A 13,393-nucleotide genomic window follows, 5' to 3' on the forward strand; every position below is an offset into this window, starting at 1 on the left:
TGTTTTGTTCTGTTTTTAATTAGCAGAACATTTTAAAACATACACTTCAAAATTTATAATAAATGCAAAAGGAAAAATCTCAACGTTTAGGCTCTCACTAAGGCTGTTGCACAAGACATCACCAAATGGATGAACTTAAAATACGTATTGTAATTGCATAGCATAAAGACATAATCAAAAACATAATAAATGTTTTTTCCATTCCTGAAAAAAAACTCACTAAACTCTATCCCTGTGAGCAGTCCCACTGATTAAATAGAACTACTCACAGTAATAAAGTTAGGTACTTACATAAATGTTGCCAGGAACAGGGACTTGGTATTAACAATATAATAAAAACTTCCCTCTTAAGTAGCACCTTCTGCTCAAGGATCTCAAGGCATTTTACAGATAATTAATCTAACTTAACTAGAGTTTTTATTTTATCCTATTTGTTTATGGTGTCTACAGTGAAATGTCAGATATCACTGCTACCTTTCTTCATATTCTTTCTGCTGAAGAATCAAGGTGATGTCGCCATTCGTTTAGATTCTGTGTATTTAGTGCTTACAAAATGTGCTAGGCTAATAGTCCTTGACATTTTGAAAATGTCTTTATTTATACAGTAAGATAAGTGGCAGCATAGGACTCCTCATTCTGCCCTAGCATGGAATACCAGCCTCAGCCATACCAACTCAAGATTCAGGTCACTCTGATCCTACTCCTAAAGCTGTTGACAAAGATTTGAAAGTCTAAAGTAAGTAAATAAAAAAGTAAAATGTTCATTACTGAACTTATCAGATTCATTTAAATGGCCTACAATCCAGACTTTTAACAAATTAATAATCTAGACTGGGGGTGAATTAGTCACCTAGCAATAATACAATTCATCCTCCATGTATAATCCCTATTAAATCCTGTAGTTGTTTTTAATTTATAGTATTTAAACATTTCTTTAAAGAATCCCTTTTGCCAGCAAGGATTGGCTCATGACAGATAATTCTTCAACTCTGCACTGCTAACAGTGCTCAGATTCCAGTCCAATATATTTAATCTGAAAAAGAAATTAAATGAGGAAAGAGATATTTAGGCAAAATATATAGGGCATGGGTGCTAGTGTAAGAACGTACATGCCATGAAGAAAGCTGATGGATTACTGAAGATACTCATGGGTAAAGCAGACTTCTATCAGGTATCAGAGCTAAGTTAAGGAATAATGAAATCAGTCTTGTAATGTGGAATATTTAGGTCACCAGAAATACCTTTACTCTATATAATTTTTGATCATCCCAATCAGTACTGATTTTTTTTTCCCTAGCATAAGTAAGTGAGTACAGAGGCCTGGATTCTCAGCTCCTCCAAGATCTGTCTATACTGCAAATTAACTATGACAGTCAGTAGCACTTTCAGACATGCCGAGTTATTTTGCTTAGGCTGCCTCATGGATCAGAAGCCATGTAGCCATATTTACATTGGGCAAGCTAACTGGCCCTATCATTCAGCAGTGCTAATTAACCTATTCAGAATGTTGGATAAACTGGCTACACTATTAGGTTTTGAGATGGCCTGTGTGCTGTATAGTGGTGTATTTGAGGATACTGCTGCCTGGCAAGTTTATAGGATAAACATACCCTAAGGTCTCCTTTCCAATTGTCCAAGAGAGTAAAGATGACTTAAATTGAATGGAATTTATACTGCTGATTTCAGTTACTCAGCTTCTGAATCAGAATAACTATGAGCAAAATTTGGCATTGGGTGCTTAGCTGCACATAGCATGAAATCTGAGTTGATTTGTATTGCTAAAGATACGTATCAGAAAATTACACTACATGAAATGTGTGCATCCATAAAATCTTTACAGTGCATTCAATCCCATATTCTACCCTTTCAGCATCAGAAAAGCTATCCAATGCTAAAATGTTTTCCAGTTTGTATGAATAAGAATATGCTAATCTTGTAATAAATGCAATTACCTCTATGACTTACAAGTTGCTTAATATGTGCTAAAGTCCCGTTCAAAAGCTCACATGTCTTTAGGCTTTTTTCCCCCACTATTCTTTCTGACATTTAATTATCTGTATCCAAATCAAAAGGTTATTGAAAAAAAAAAACTGTTCCAAAAAGTGAAATGTGGCATTTCAAATGTTTTCCCAATTAAAAACATTTCAGTGGCACTGTTCAGATGTCACTTAAGTATTTATCGTTGACTACTGATCCTTCGTAGGGTGATGGTATAGTGTCTAGTAATGTTGAGGCTTACAAGATATTGGTTTAATTCTTATGAGAGCTGTACAAAGAACAGCGGCCATCCTGTTACATAGTGACAATCCACATGGTGGCTACCTCAGGAAAATGTTTGCCTAGGTGATTTAGAAGCTTGCCTCTCATTTTCTCTTAGGCAGGTAGGGCCGTCTGGCCACTAAAGGACCTGTGTTTCTGAGTTAGGTGCCAAGCCTCTTGATAAAAGGAGGCATTTAAAACTGGAATTTTAAATGGAGTAACCATGCAAAATGGCATGCTGAGGATGGAGCCACCTAAGGTAGCCACTAGGAAATGCTAAGGGAGGGGATCATTTTAAATCCTATTTCCTTCTTGAATTAAGGTGTCTTTTTTATGGGGCACAGGGAAGTATCTACCTTTGGTCAGGATAGACACCACAAGGATCTGTACTTCTCAATGAGGGGTATGCATTTACATCAGCCTTTTCTCATAAAATATTACTAGAGGTTGAAGTGTCCTCCCACATTCTATCCAATACCAAATTATCTATGCTACTTACCTGTAATGTGTAATACACAGATTCAAGTACTGTCTCTGTTTGAGGTAATTTGAATCTGCATTTTCTACATCCCAGGTAACTGTTTGGATCCACCGATGCTCTGGTACTCTTAAGGAAACATTTTTCCACTTTGTATGAAATGATTAAATATACATAGGACCAGAAAGGGAATGATAATGACCTGAAAGAATAGTAGCTGGGGAAGGAGGAGACATTTACTAAATAATTGGAGAACTTGGTATAGTGATAAAAGTTATAATTTAGATATACTCCCTAACTTAAAAGGTTGGGAATTGGAAGATGGTCCCCTAGGTATGTTGTTCGTTTTTAGTTCTTCTCGGTCATATGTGCCTATGCTTATTGAACCCAATGATTGCTAAACCTGGAAGGTAGATCTTACATCTCTGTAGTGAGCACCTCAATTATGAGGTGAGAATCATGTTCAAATTTTCACTCCCTGTAGCAACAGATATTTAACTTTTATACAAATTGAAAGAAATCAATGCCATCTAGAATGACCCAAAATCTGGTGGTTAAAGCATCTATATAGCAGGTTCAAATGTATTCAGACAGATAGAGCAATTCAATCCAGTTCTTTACATCCTGCACAAATGTTCTACCCATTGTAGTTACTTGGCAAAAGGACGACTACCAACTTCTTCCTTCAGCTGTGGCTGTTGCAAAATAGGCATTCCCAGCATATGCTTGCCATAGTCTCTGGAAGTGATGGGTATGTACAGGCATTTGTAGGGGCTTAACACAGTTATGTCTATGCATCTGGCTGTCCAGTACTTTCCCTGCCCTGCTCAAGTTACTCACAAACACTTGCATGATATCCATGGTTGTGAATCCAGACTGTTGCCTGCTCTGTCTTGGTGTTCCTTTGAAGTAAATGATCAGCAGGTGTTTGTTTTCACCACAGTTGGCCAACAGCAAACCCTCTGGGTTTTTATCTGGGGCTCTAACCTATACTCTGTCCTAGCACTACCCAGATGTTATGCACCACCATGTACACTCTTAGGTCTTCCTGAGCAATTTGCTTTAATTCTTTCTATTGTCTTCTAGATTTTTTACTTTCATTACTGCCTATCTCGATGGAACATGACAATGTGGATTACTGGGCTTTACTTCAGCCACAGGTAAGTCTCATATGCATTTGGGTAATGTGGTGTCCTCTCTCCCTCAGAAAGGGTTTGCACATCCCTTGATCCTTTGCGGGTAAAAATAATGTGTTCAAAAAAAAAGAAAAAAAAAACTTCTCAGGCTCTTCCCTCCTTTTCCTGCAGGGTTTATTGACCAGCTCAGTCTTTATCCCTTTTTCTTCTTCAGGAAGGCCTCTGGCTCTCAGACCCACTTCCCTTTTTCACCTTCTAGGGCCGCATAAAGCAGTAGAAAGGAAAAAAACCCTTGGACGAGGGGGTAAAAAGCACCCTGTTCAAATTTGCAGATGACACTAAGATGTGGGGAGAAGTGGGCACTGGCAGGGAAAAACAGGCTGCAATCAGACCTGGACAGGTTACAGGGGTGGGCAGATGAAAACAGGATGGGTTTCAACACTGACAAGTGCAAGATGATGCACCTGGGAAGGATGAACCAGCAGCAGACCTACAGGCTGGGAAACTCCCTTATTGTCAGTCCAGAGGCAGAAAGGGATCTTGGAGTCATTATGGATGCCAAAATGAACATGGGCCGGCAGTGTGGGGATGCGGTCAGGAAGGCCAACCATATCTTGTCATGCATCCACAGATGCATCACGAGCAGGTCCAAGGAGGTGATCCTCCCCCTCTATGCGACATTGGTCAGGCTGCAGTTGGAGTACTGCATCCAGTTCTGGGCACCACACTTCAGGAGGGATGTGAACAACATGGAGAGGGTCCAAAGGAGAGCCACCCACATGATCAGGGGGCAGCAGGGTAGGTCCTACCAGGAGAGGCTAAGGGACCTGAACTCATTCAGCCTCCACAAGAGAAGGCTGAGGGGGGATCTAGTGGCCATTTACAAACTATTCAGGGAGGACCAGCAGGCATTGGGGGAGTCCCTGTTCCCCCAAGCACTACCAGGAGTGACTAGAAACAATGGACACAAGCTGGCAGAGGGTAGATTCAGGCTAAATATCAGGGGGCGCTACTTCACTGTCAGGGGGGGCTAGGATCTGGAATCAACTTCCATGAGAAGTGGTGCTGGCTTCTACACAGGGGGTCTTTAAGAGGAGGCTAGATCAACAGCTTGCCAGGGTTGTTTGACCCCAGTACTCTTTCCTGCCACTGCAGGGGGTCAGACTTGATGATCTGCTCGGGTCCCTTCCAACCCTACTTACTCTGAAACTATGAAACCCTTAAAGTATCAACTTAATCTTAATGGACTCAGCTGTTTGTCTCAGGCCGGCTCATTTCCAGCAGGGTTCCCTCCCCACACACACATGCGCTGTTCCTCATCACAGCATTCTCATAGCCAGGTCTCCCAGTTAAATACAGCTCTCAGAGCTCTGTTGCCAACTCCCTATCATCTCTTCAGGGATGGGAGAGCCCCACCAGATGTCTCCAGTCCTGGAATGCCACTCCTTGCTCCCTTGCTCCTCTTCCAGCTTCTTTCTACTTCCTTTTCCCTGGGGCTGCTTTAACCATATGGAGTAGCTGCTCCGAAACTGTATGTATTCACAATGTAGCTCTAGAGCTGTGAAAACCAAGCCACTACCACCCCCGCAACACTGACTGGGCTATTTTGAGCCCTCAATCCACCCTTTGAGGGGCCAAGTCCTTCCCCCTCCCTCCATGAACTCACCAGTCCCCCAATGACATGTCAGCCAATCCCAGATCCACCAACCTCTGCCACCCTCTCTGATCCTGCCCACCCCTCCTCCACCCTGAGTTACTTACACTGGGTTCTGAAAAAAGCAAATGGCTGTTCAAGCTGCTCTCGGTCTACATTCACATAGCTTAAAGTTACATGAATGTAGACTGGGTGCGCTGAACAACTGACTGTATGCACCCAATATAGGCAAATGAACTCTTATCTGGTGGATTCAGAGAGGAATTAGGTCCCTAGATTCTCAGGATTTGTGCAATTTTTACTACATATGGTAGCAGAGTTTGAAGGTATGTCTACAAAGCAAAATGTTGCACCATATAGAAAATTGTGTTACTTGTCAATAAACTGTGATGTCTTAATATCAAGAGCTGTGAACAGATACTAGGTTGGGTCCCCAAAGTATCTATGTCAGTATCTATATCTATGTCAGTGGTGCTTTCAAGCTAATTAGAATTGCTGAACTAATTAGCCCAGGTGACACACTGTGCCGACAGAGTTAGCTTAGCAGAGCTCCGTATTACACAGACATACTCTTATGCATATACTACTGAAGATTTTAGGTGGCAGGCCAGTATGGGTTGAAGAACTTAATTTTAGATTTAGGCATGTACAGGGCACTCTTGTGGGACTTGTCTAACTTCAGTTGTGGGTTCAGCTGTTTGGATTCAAATTAAGAACTGTAATTTTCAGTAAGGCTAGGGCTCCTAAGACTCAAACTCTCTGGTATTTCAATGAGAATGAGATCCTAAATGGCCTAAATGTCTAAGTCTTGTTTGATTTTCTTTTTCTCCCCTTAATGAATAGTTTTTAGGTTCTGAAACAGATATGCTCATGCTTTGGCTTTGTTTTCTTACCCCCACTGATAGTTGAGTAACATCCAGGGGGCCTTAATCACCATTTTTACTACAATGAGCCACCACCAGATGACTTGCAACTGATTTAATGCCATTACGTCCACTGAAGTGGGGTTCAGAACATATCCTTAATGTATAACAAAGGAGTTTTAGCAATAAAATGCTTTTGCCTCAGTACTAGTCTGTCATTTTATGTGGCAGCATTTGTGACAAATCACATAGTAAACATGACTACTAATAACTCCAGCAGACCAAAAGAAAGTGATAATAACATTGTTGATATTAGCAGACTATGTTTTTTGGGTAAATCCAATATCTTTTATTAGACCAACTCAAATAGCTGGAGAAATTCTTTACAGGCTTTCGAGTACAAATACCCTTTATCAGGCTGAGGAAGCATGTGCAGTTGGTCTGTGCTCTTCCTGGATGGAGTAGAAAATAAGCCAGAAGCTGGTATTCATGCTAAAGAGCCAGTAAAAATGCAAACTGAGGTAGGCAATGGGTGAGAGACAGGTGTGAGAGGAGAGGATGAATATATCTGGGAAATAGAAGGGAGGTTACCTGAGGAGTCAGATATTAAGTAAGTTATAATATGTTATAAATCCAATGTCTTTATTGAGTCTATGATTTTTTGTATCCAGTAGTAGACTTGTCTGTGAAAGGTGCTTATACATTTTGACCATATATAACAAATATTTTGTTTGTTTTGCTTTTATTTTATTAAATAGTGTTTTACAGCTTAAAATCCACCTCCCCTCCAAACATGGACATTGCCATTTTTTTCCTCCACATCTTCAACCAAGCCACGTTTGCTACAGAGGTCACATGGATACAGAGGTATAGTGGAATCAATGTAGGTATTACCGAAACATTATTACAGACCATGGTAAATGGAAATAAAGCATACAACTTTTTCCCTGGGAACAATATCCTACTTTGCAATTTAACCATTTGAGTGAAGGTTGGTCTTGTTATTAAGTAACTGGCTGGGAACTCAGGAAATCTGGATTTGATTCCTGGCTATGCCACAGATTTATTAGGTGACTTGGAGCAAGTCAGATTTCTCTGCTCCTCACTTTTTCATTTGTGAATCATAGAGTAACCATATTCCCTTTCTTTCCTCTTCTTCCCATGTGGATTTCAAATTCTTCTACTGTGTCATTTAGTTAAGTAGAGTATTACAACAGTGAGGCCTTATCTTCTGTTGTGGCTACTAGGTACTGATACCACTTCTATAAGGTGGAGATTCTTAGTGTCTAATCTAATTCTTCTTTTATGTTTAAAATGGCAGTTGTTTCATATTTGCAGTCTTAATTGTTTTTCTGCCTTATGCAATTGTTTCATGTTGTGTAAAAAGCCCTCTTTTAAGAGAATGTTAAGTTTCCATGACTATGTACAAAAACAATTGCTTTCCACACTTGAGCTCATAAAACAAGCCACTTAGATAAGTAACAATAGAGCTTGTATTGCTGTGATATTCTGAGAGCATTTTTGTTTGAGTTTTGAAATGTCCTTTGAGTAGCCAAACAAAACTTCAGCAAGAAATGCAGGTACACAGCAGCTTATAGAATAAACTGTGAATTACCAGCAGCGTCCTAAAGATGGGCCCATGAAGTTTAAAAGAACGGCACCATTGCATTCCTCCACCCTCTTGCTATTCTAAATCAGGTGAATCATTTGCTTAAACTTTTTAGATTTATTCATATTTTAATTGAAACCAAGCCTTATTTATTCAAAGATGACAAGACAAGCAACAGAAATTAATTAGACATTAAAAATATGGGATTAGAATGAAGGCTGTTATCCCATCTATAGAAATTGGTGTAATCAGATGCCCTCTTTTTCTCAGAAATGCTTGTGTCCTCCCTGGGGAAGTTCCAAATAACTGTAGATGGTCACAATAGCAAGTTTAACTAAAACCCTGTGATCTGTGATGGGATGACAATGTAAAAAGTATTCCAAATTTCTGGATGCTTATCCTAACTGAACATTGAAAGAATTTTTCATTTCCTGGACACTTAACCATGAGGGAGAATATGCAACATTATAGACATTAGTTCAGAAAGGTACTTCAGCAACTGTTTAACATAAAGCACATGCACAGTCCCATTGCCTTTTAAGCACTATTATGTGCCTTAATATAGGTAAATACTTTCCTGAATTGAGGCCATCAATCTTTGAGAAAACCTTAGTATTTTTGTCATTGCTTAAACCATTGAGTGTTATGTAACAAGTATTAACTGCATTTTTATGCTGCTGGTGGAGTACTTTATGCAGATAATTAAAGAAGAGCTTCAATTTTCATTATATCCTTAAGTATTCTTTCTTCTGAATCCAGATTAGATTTAATAGAGCTATTTGCATGCACTTTTGATTGATTTGGAGGTTTGGCATGCAAACAAATTGGTATTGTTAAAGTTATTGACTGGCTTACCCTGTATTTCCTCATTTTATTGACCTATTGAAGTACTGTCAGTTCTATAACAAGCTTTTTAGCTGAGCTCTAAACTTGAATCAATAGTTTTATTAGTGTACTATTCATAGAATGACTAAACAATACAGATCTTAAGGGGCTTCATTGTATTTATGAATTGGTAGACAAACTTTTAGAATGATAAATCACTATGTGAATATCAACACATACAAGTCTTATCTAAAGCATAGAGTCTTATCTAAATAGATATGTAAGGCAACACAGAAAGGAGATTTTTGCAATTAAAATATATGAAAGCTTAACAAGAATTTACAGTGAAGAAGGATGGCCTATCAGTATTGGTGATAGGCTGGAACCTGAGAGACCTTGTTGCAATTCTCTACCTTGCTAATGACATTCTGTGTGACCTTGCACTTACAGGCCTGCTACAGACTTTCTCACTGTTCTCCCAGGAGATACGAGTGTACAGATGTTTAGGCTTTTTTTCTGCAGGAGCAAAAATATCCACTCCAGGAAAAAAAATAACCTGTGAACAGGTAGTGTTAAATCACTCCCAGGATTGTTTATTCTGAGAGAGCAAGTTTCTGTACATGCCATGGCTTCTCTTAGAAAAGAACATAGTTCTCCAGCATCCCCTATGCTCCAGGGAGATAGTGTGTTGTCTGTTATACACTGCTGCTCCAGCAGGGAGCACAACATACCTGCGTCAAATTCCCCACTTTGTACTGCAGTGAAACACAGGCTGTATGGGTGGGTCAGCTAACCAGGGGTGCCCTGTGCACTGCTGCCATCTACTGCCAAGCAGACTAAAGAAACCTGAAGAGCCTACTGGGATATGTGCACAGGTGCTCCAGCCTTGGCTGCAGAGTCAAGCTCTCTACTTTCCAGGGCCTCAGCATTAAGATATCTATATACAGATCTGGGCACGTTTATATGTCATGAGAACATACCTGGGAGAATTCTCCCAGATTATTTGAAAGTGTGTATGCAGCCTCTGGTTCCCTTTGTGGGATGCACAAAGAAAATACGCTGGGTGTAGATTCCATCAGATTAGTTGCAATCTGTGATTAGTCTATCTAACATTGACAAGAAAATGAAAATGAATGAAAAAGAACTTACGTTTGGGATGCCACTATGCAAGAGCTGCACCACGCTGAGGGTGTAAAAAGGAAAAGGAAAAGATTTCTGAACTGGCATATATAGCAATGTTATCTTCTGACTGAGGCCCTTGTCCTTTGATTTTAAATTAAAAAAAAAATCTATTTCCTTGTCTCAATGGTTGAAAATAAAATTTTCAATTAGCTAGTCAGACATATGGATAAGTCATTAAGACTGAGATTGGATTCCCATCACCCTGTGCTTGGCTGATATGACAAACATTTCCTCTGGCTATAAATATCTAAGGACTTTACATTTGTTAGTGTTGTTGGAAGATTGCATGGGTGATATTTCAGGGCAGCTGCTGTCATCTGTTAAATCAAGATGTCAAAGGTGAAATGGTTAAAAGAATCTGAAAAAGGGTAACATTCATTCATTGTGGATATCAGAGAAAGGTTCAAGGAGGTTGGTACATTTTCCACACTCATCTGTCTCTTCTCTTTGGCAATGATAATAAAATTACTATGTGAAAGTTTCATTTATTGCAAAGAGGAAATGATAGAAACAGGGAGAGTGTTTCACTAAACTACTTTTAAGGGGTAGCCCATGGAATAAAATTAATTTTATAGAGTTTGCAACTACTGCTTTGTTCAGGGGAAAAGGGAGCACACTTAAACAGAAATGGCTCTACTTTAGTTTGCCAAACAATTCTAATAACATTATTTTAGAAAACCAAAAGAATAAGTGTGAAATCCTGTTCCACTAAAGACAATGGTAATGCTCCAATTGATTACAGGGGAGACACTTGAGAAACAAGCCTACCTGCCTGCCTGCCTTCCTTCCTTGTAAGAGACCACATAATCAAATACCAGATGGAAAAAGGAGTGCATAAAGGAATTAAAATGTAATGCTATTCACGATTTATGGACAAAAATAGTAATGTACTAAAAGCATGGCATCTAGAAAATTCCAAATCATCAATAGATGTTACTTTCCCTCTTACAACATGTTGACAGAAAAAAAAGCATTAGCTCAGACAAATACTGGAGATGCGATATCTGTTCCAGGAACTTAGGCCAATTTTTTAAAGGTGCTTAGACATTGCTTTGCTCAGCACTGAAAGGACTAAATACATGGATGAAATCCAGGCCTTGCTGTTGTCAATAGGAAAACTTTCATGGATATCTACAGGGCCAACATTTCTGTGTATATCATCTGAATCTGTGGTAATAGGAAAATAATTTTCCTATACATTGACTAATTATTTCCTATAATCTGATCCTTGCTTTAAAATTAATTATTTTAAGGTGCTGATCATATGTACCATTAAGTGGAGGCTTTAAAAAAAATTAAAGGAAAAATCTCTTGATCAGTGAAACTGAGAGTTGGCTGAAAAACAATTTGTTTGCAGTGGAAGGGTACATCTTTTCTTGTGGTAATTGCTTGGAAAAATGTATTATCAAATGCTATGTCTGCTGGAAACTATTTGGTGTTGGCTGAAGATTTTCTTCTAAATTTGGGATAAAGCAATTGAACATTTCACCAGAGAGCATTGATAAGCCCTGATGGAGCTGGATATGGTTCAGTGCTTTGTTTCACATACTTTATCTTTTATGTGAATAACTATATTGAAACTGGAAAATGAATAAAAACAAAGAATCAAAGATTTAAAAGGGATGCATTCATAATGTGTTCTCTGGTCTGTCCACTGTGTCTAGTTTCAGTGCTAGCAAGCTGTGATTTCAGTGAGTAAAGCCTGCAGGATTTGATCCAGTGTTTTTAAAATAGATACATTTAGCAGTCATAAAACATATAATTGATCCAAGAAAAGCCTCAAGTAAATAAGGTATTTCATAAGACAATTTTGATTAAAACAAATAGTGATATGCTACTGGAAAATCAATAACATCTTGCAAGAAAAATCAAATAAAAATTAGGTATGCATAAGGAGCCAGGTTCAGTGTTGGTTCATGCCTTTCATTAAGATAGATACGTTTAATATATATATTCACACTTTTTTCAGATTGTTCAATGAATCTTTTTGATAATATAATCATCCATCCAATTGTCAATATTCAACCATATTTTATCTTCTACCCTTTAAGTAATCTACATGGAAGGGGAAGAGATGGCAAAGTCAAGTCCTTGTTTTTCATTCTGTCAAGTAGATATGAGCTTTGTCATTGATTTCAGTGGGAGCTGGATCAGGCTCATGGAAATAAGACCTCTCTCTCTCTCTCGCTGTCCATCTCTCCCTTACTCAGATATTTCAAAGGAGCCACAAACATGTATGCCAATTAAAGAACCAGCTCTTAGCTTTAAACTCAAATACAAAAACAGTTATACCTGTGAGTGCATTTCACTGGGAAATAAAAGTCTTAATTTAACTTCTCATGAGTCTATCACAATGAGTCGATATATATTTAAGATCTCTGATCAACTAAGCAAAATTTTCTTTAAAATATGGTTGAGTAAATGTGAATAAAAATGCATTTAGATGATGATGTAAAAAGAAAAAAAAAAACCTTAATTGTCTAATAAATAATTTGGTACAAATAATCAGCTATTCTGGATATCTTCAAAAAATATCTGGACGCTCACCTGGATGGTCATCTGATCCCAGCAGTCTTTCCTGCCCAAGAGAAGCGGGATTGGACCTGAAGATCTCAAGAGGTCCCTTCCAGCCTCTAACATCTATGAATGAATAAATCTATGAATCTATTAATTCCCTCATCTATATTAACAGCTATTATTTTCCTTTAAAGTGTCCTTTTCTTAACTCATTTCCAACATAATCACTAACACCACTGTGCTTTTATGTTCCCTAAAAAAGCAGTGACATATTTCATTTAAATTTGTCAAAATATATATTTAAAGAAAAAAAAGAAATGTTATACCAGTCAGATTTACAAAATTAGAAACAGTTAAATTACACTTGTTCATTAATGCTCAGTTCTTGCCTGGTATTGACCATATCTTCCAACTCCCAGTTCTCCAGCCCTCTTATACAAATATGTTTTGCTTAATGATGCTGAGCTAGTGTGAAGAAAGAACACTGGTGCACACTGGTGACAAAATATTTCCTTTCAAGGCAAGGAAGCAAAACCAAGAAATTAAATTGTGGGGTTTATTCAATTACTTCCCTAACCTGTTTTGGGGTATATATCAACCGTATGTTTCCCTTTCATTTGGACAGATTGTTAAGTGACAATCCAGTTCTAAACCTATTATATCACTGTAACTTTTGGCCATTTGCAGGCTGGTTTGAAGGCAGGAAATATTATATTACAAAAAATAGTGTGAAGTTTTGTATTAGCCATGAACTGAGCAGACAGCTTACGTAGAATACTGACTCATATTCATATCTAGTTTATTGTGCCTAAAATTTGATACTCAGACATTATTACCACTTTATTTTACATCCCTCCCTCTTCCTGCCTT

The sequence above is a fragment of the Crocodylus porosus genome, unplaced genomic scaffold (genome assembly GCF_001723895.1).
Source record: "Crocodylus porosus isolate Cpor-Errol unplaced genomic scaffold, CroPor_comp1, whole genome shotgun sequence".
Classification (NCBI taxonomy): domain Eukaryota; kingdom Metazoa; phylum Chordata; order Crocodylia; family Crocodylidae; genus Crocodylus; species Crocodylus porosus.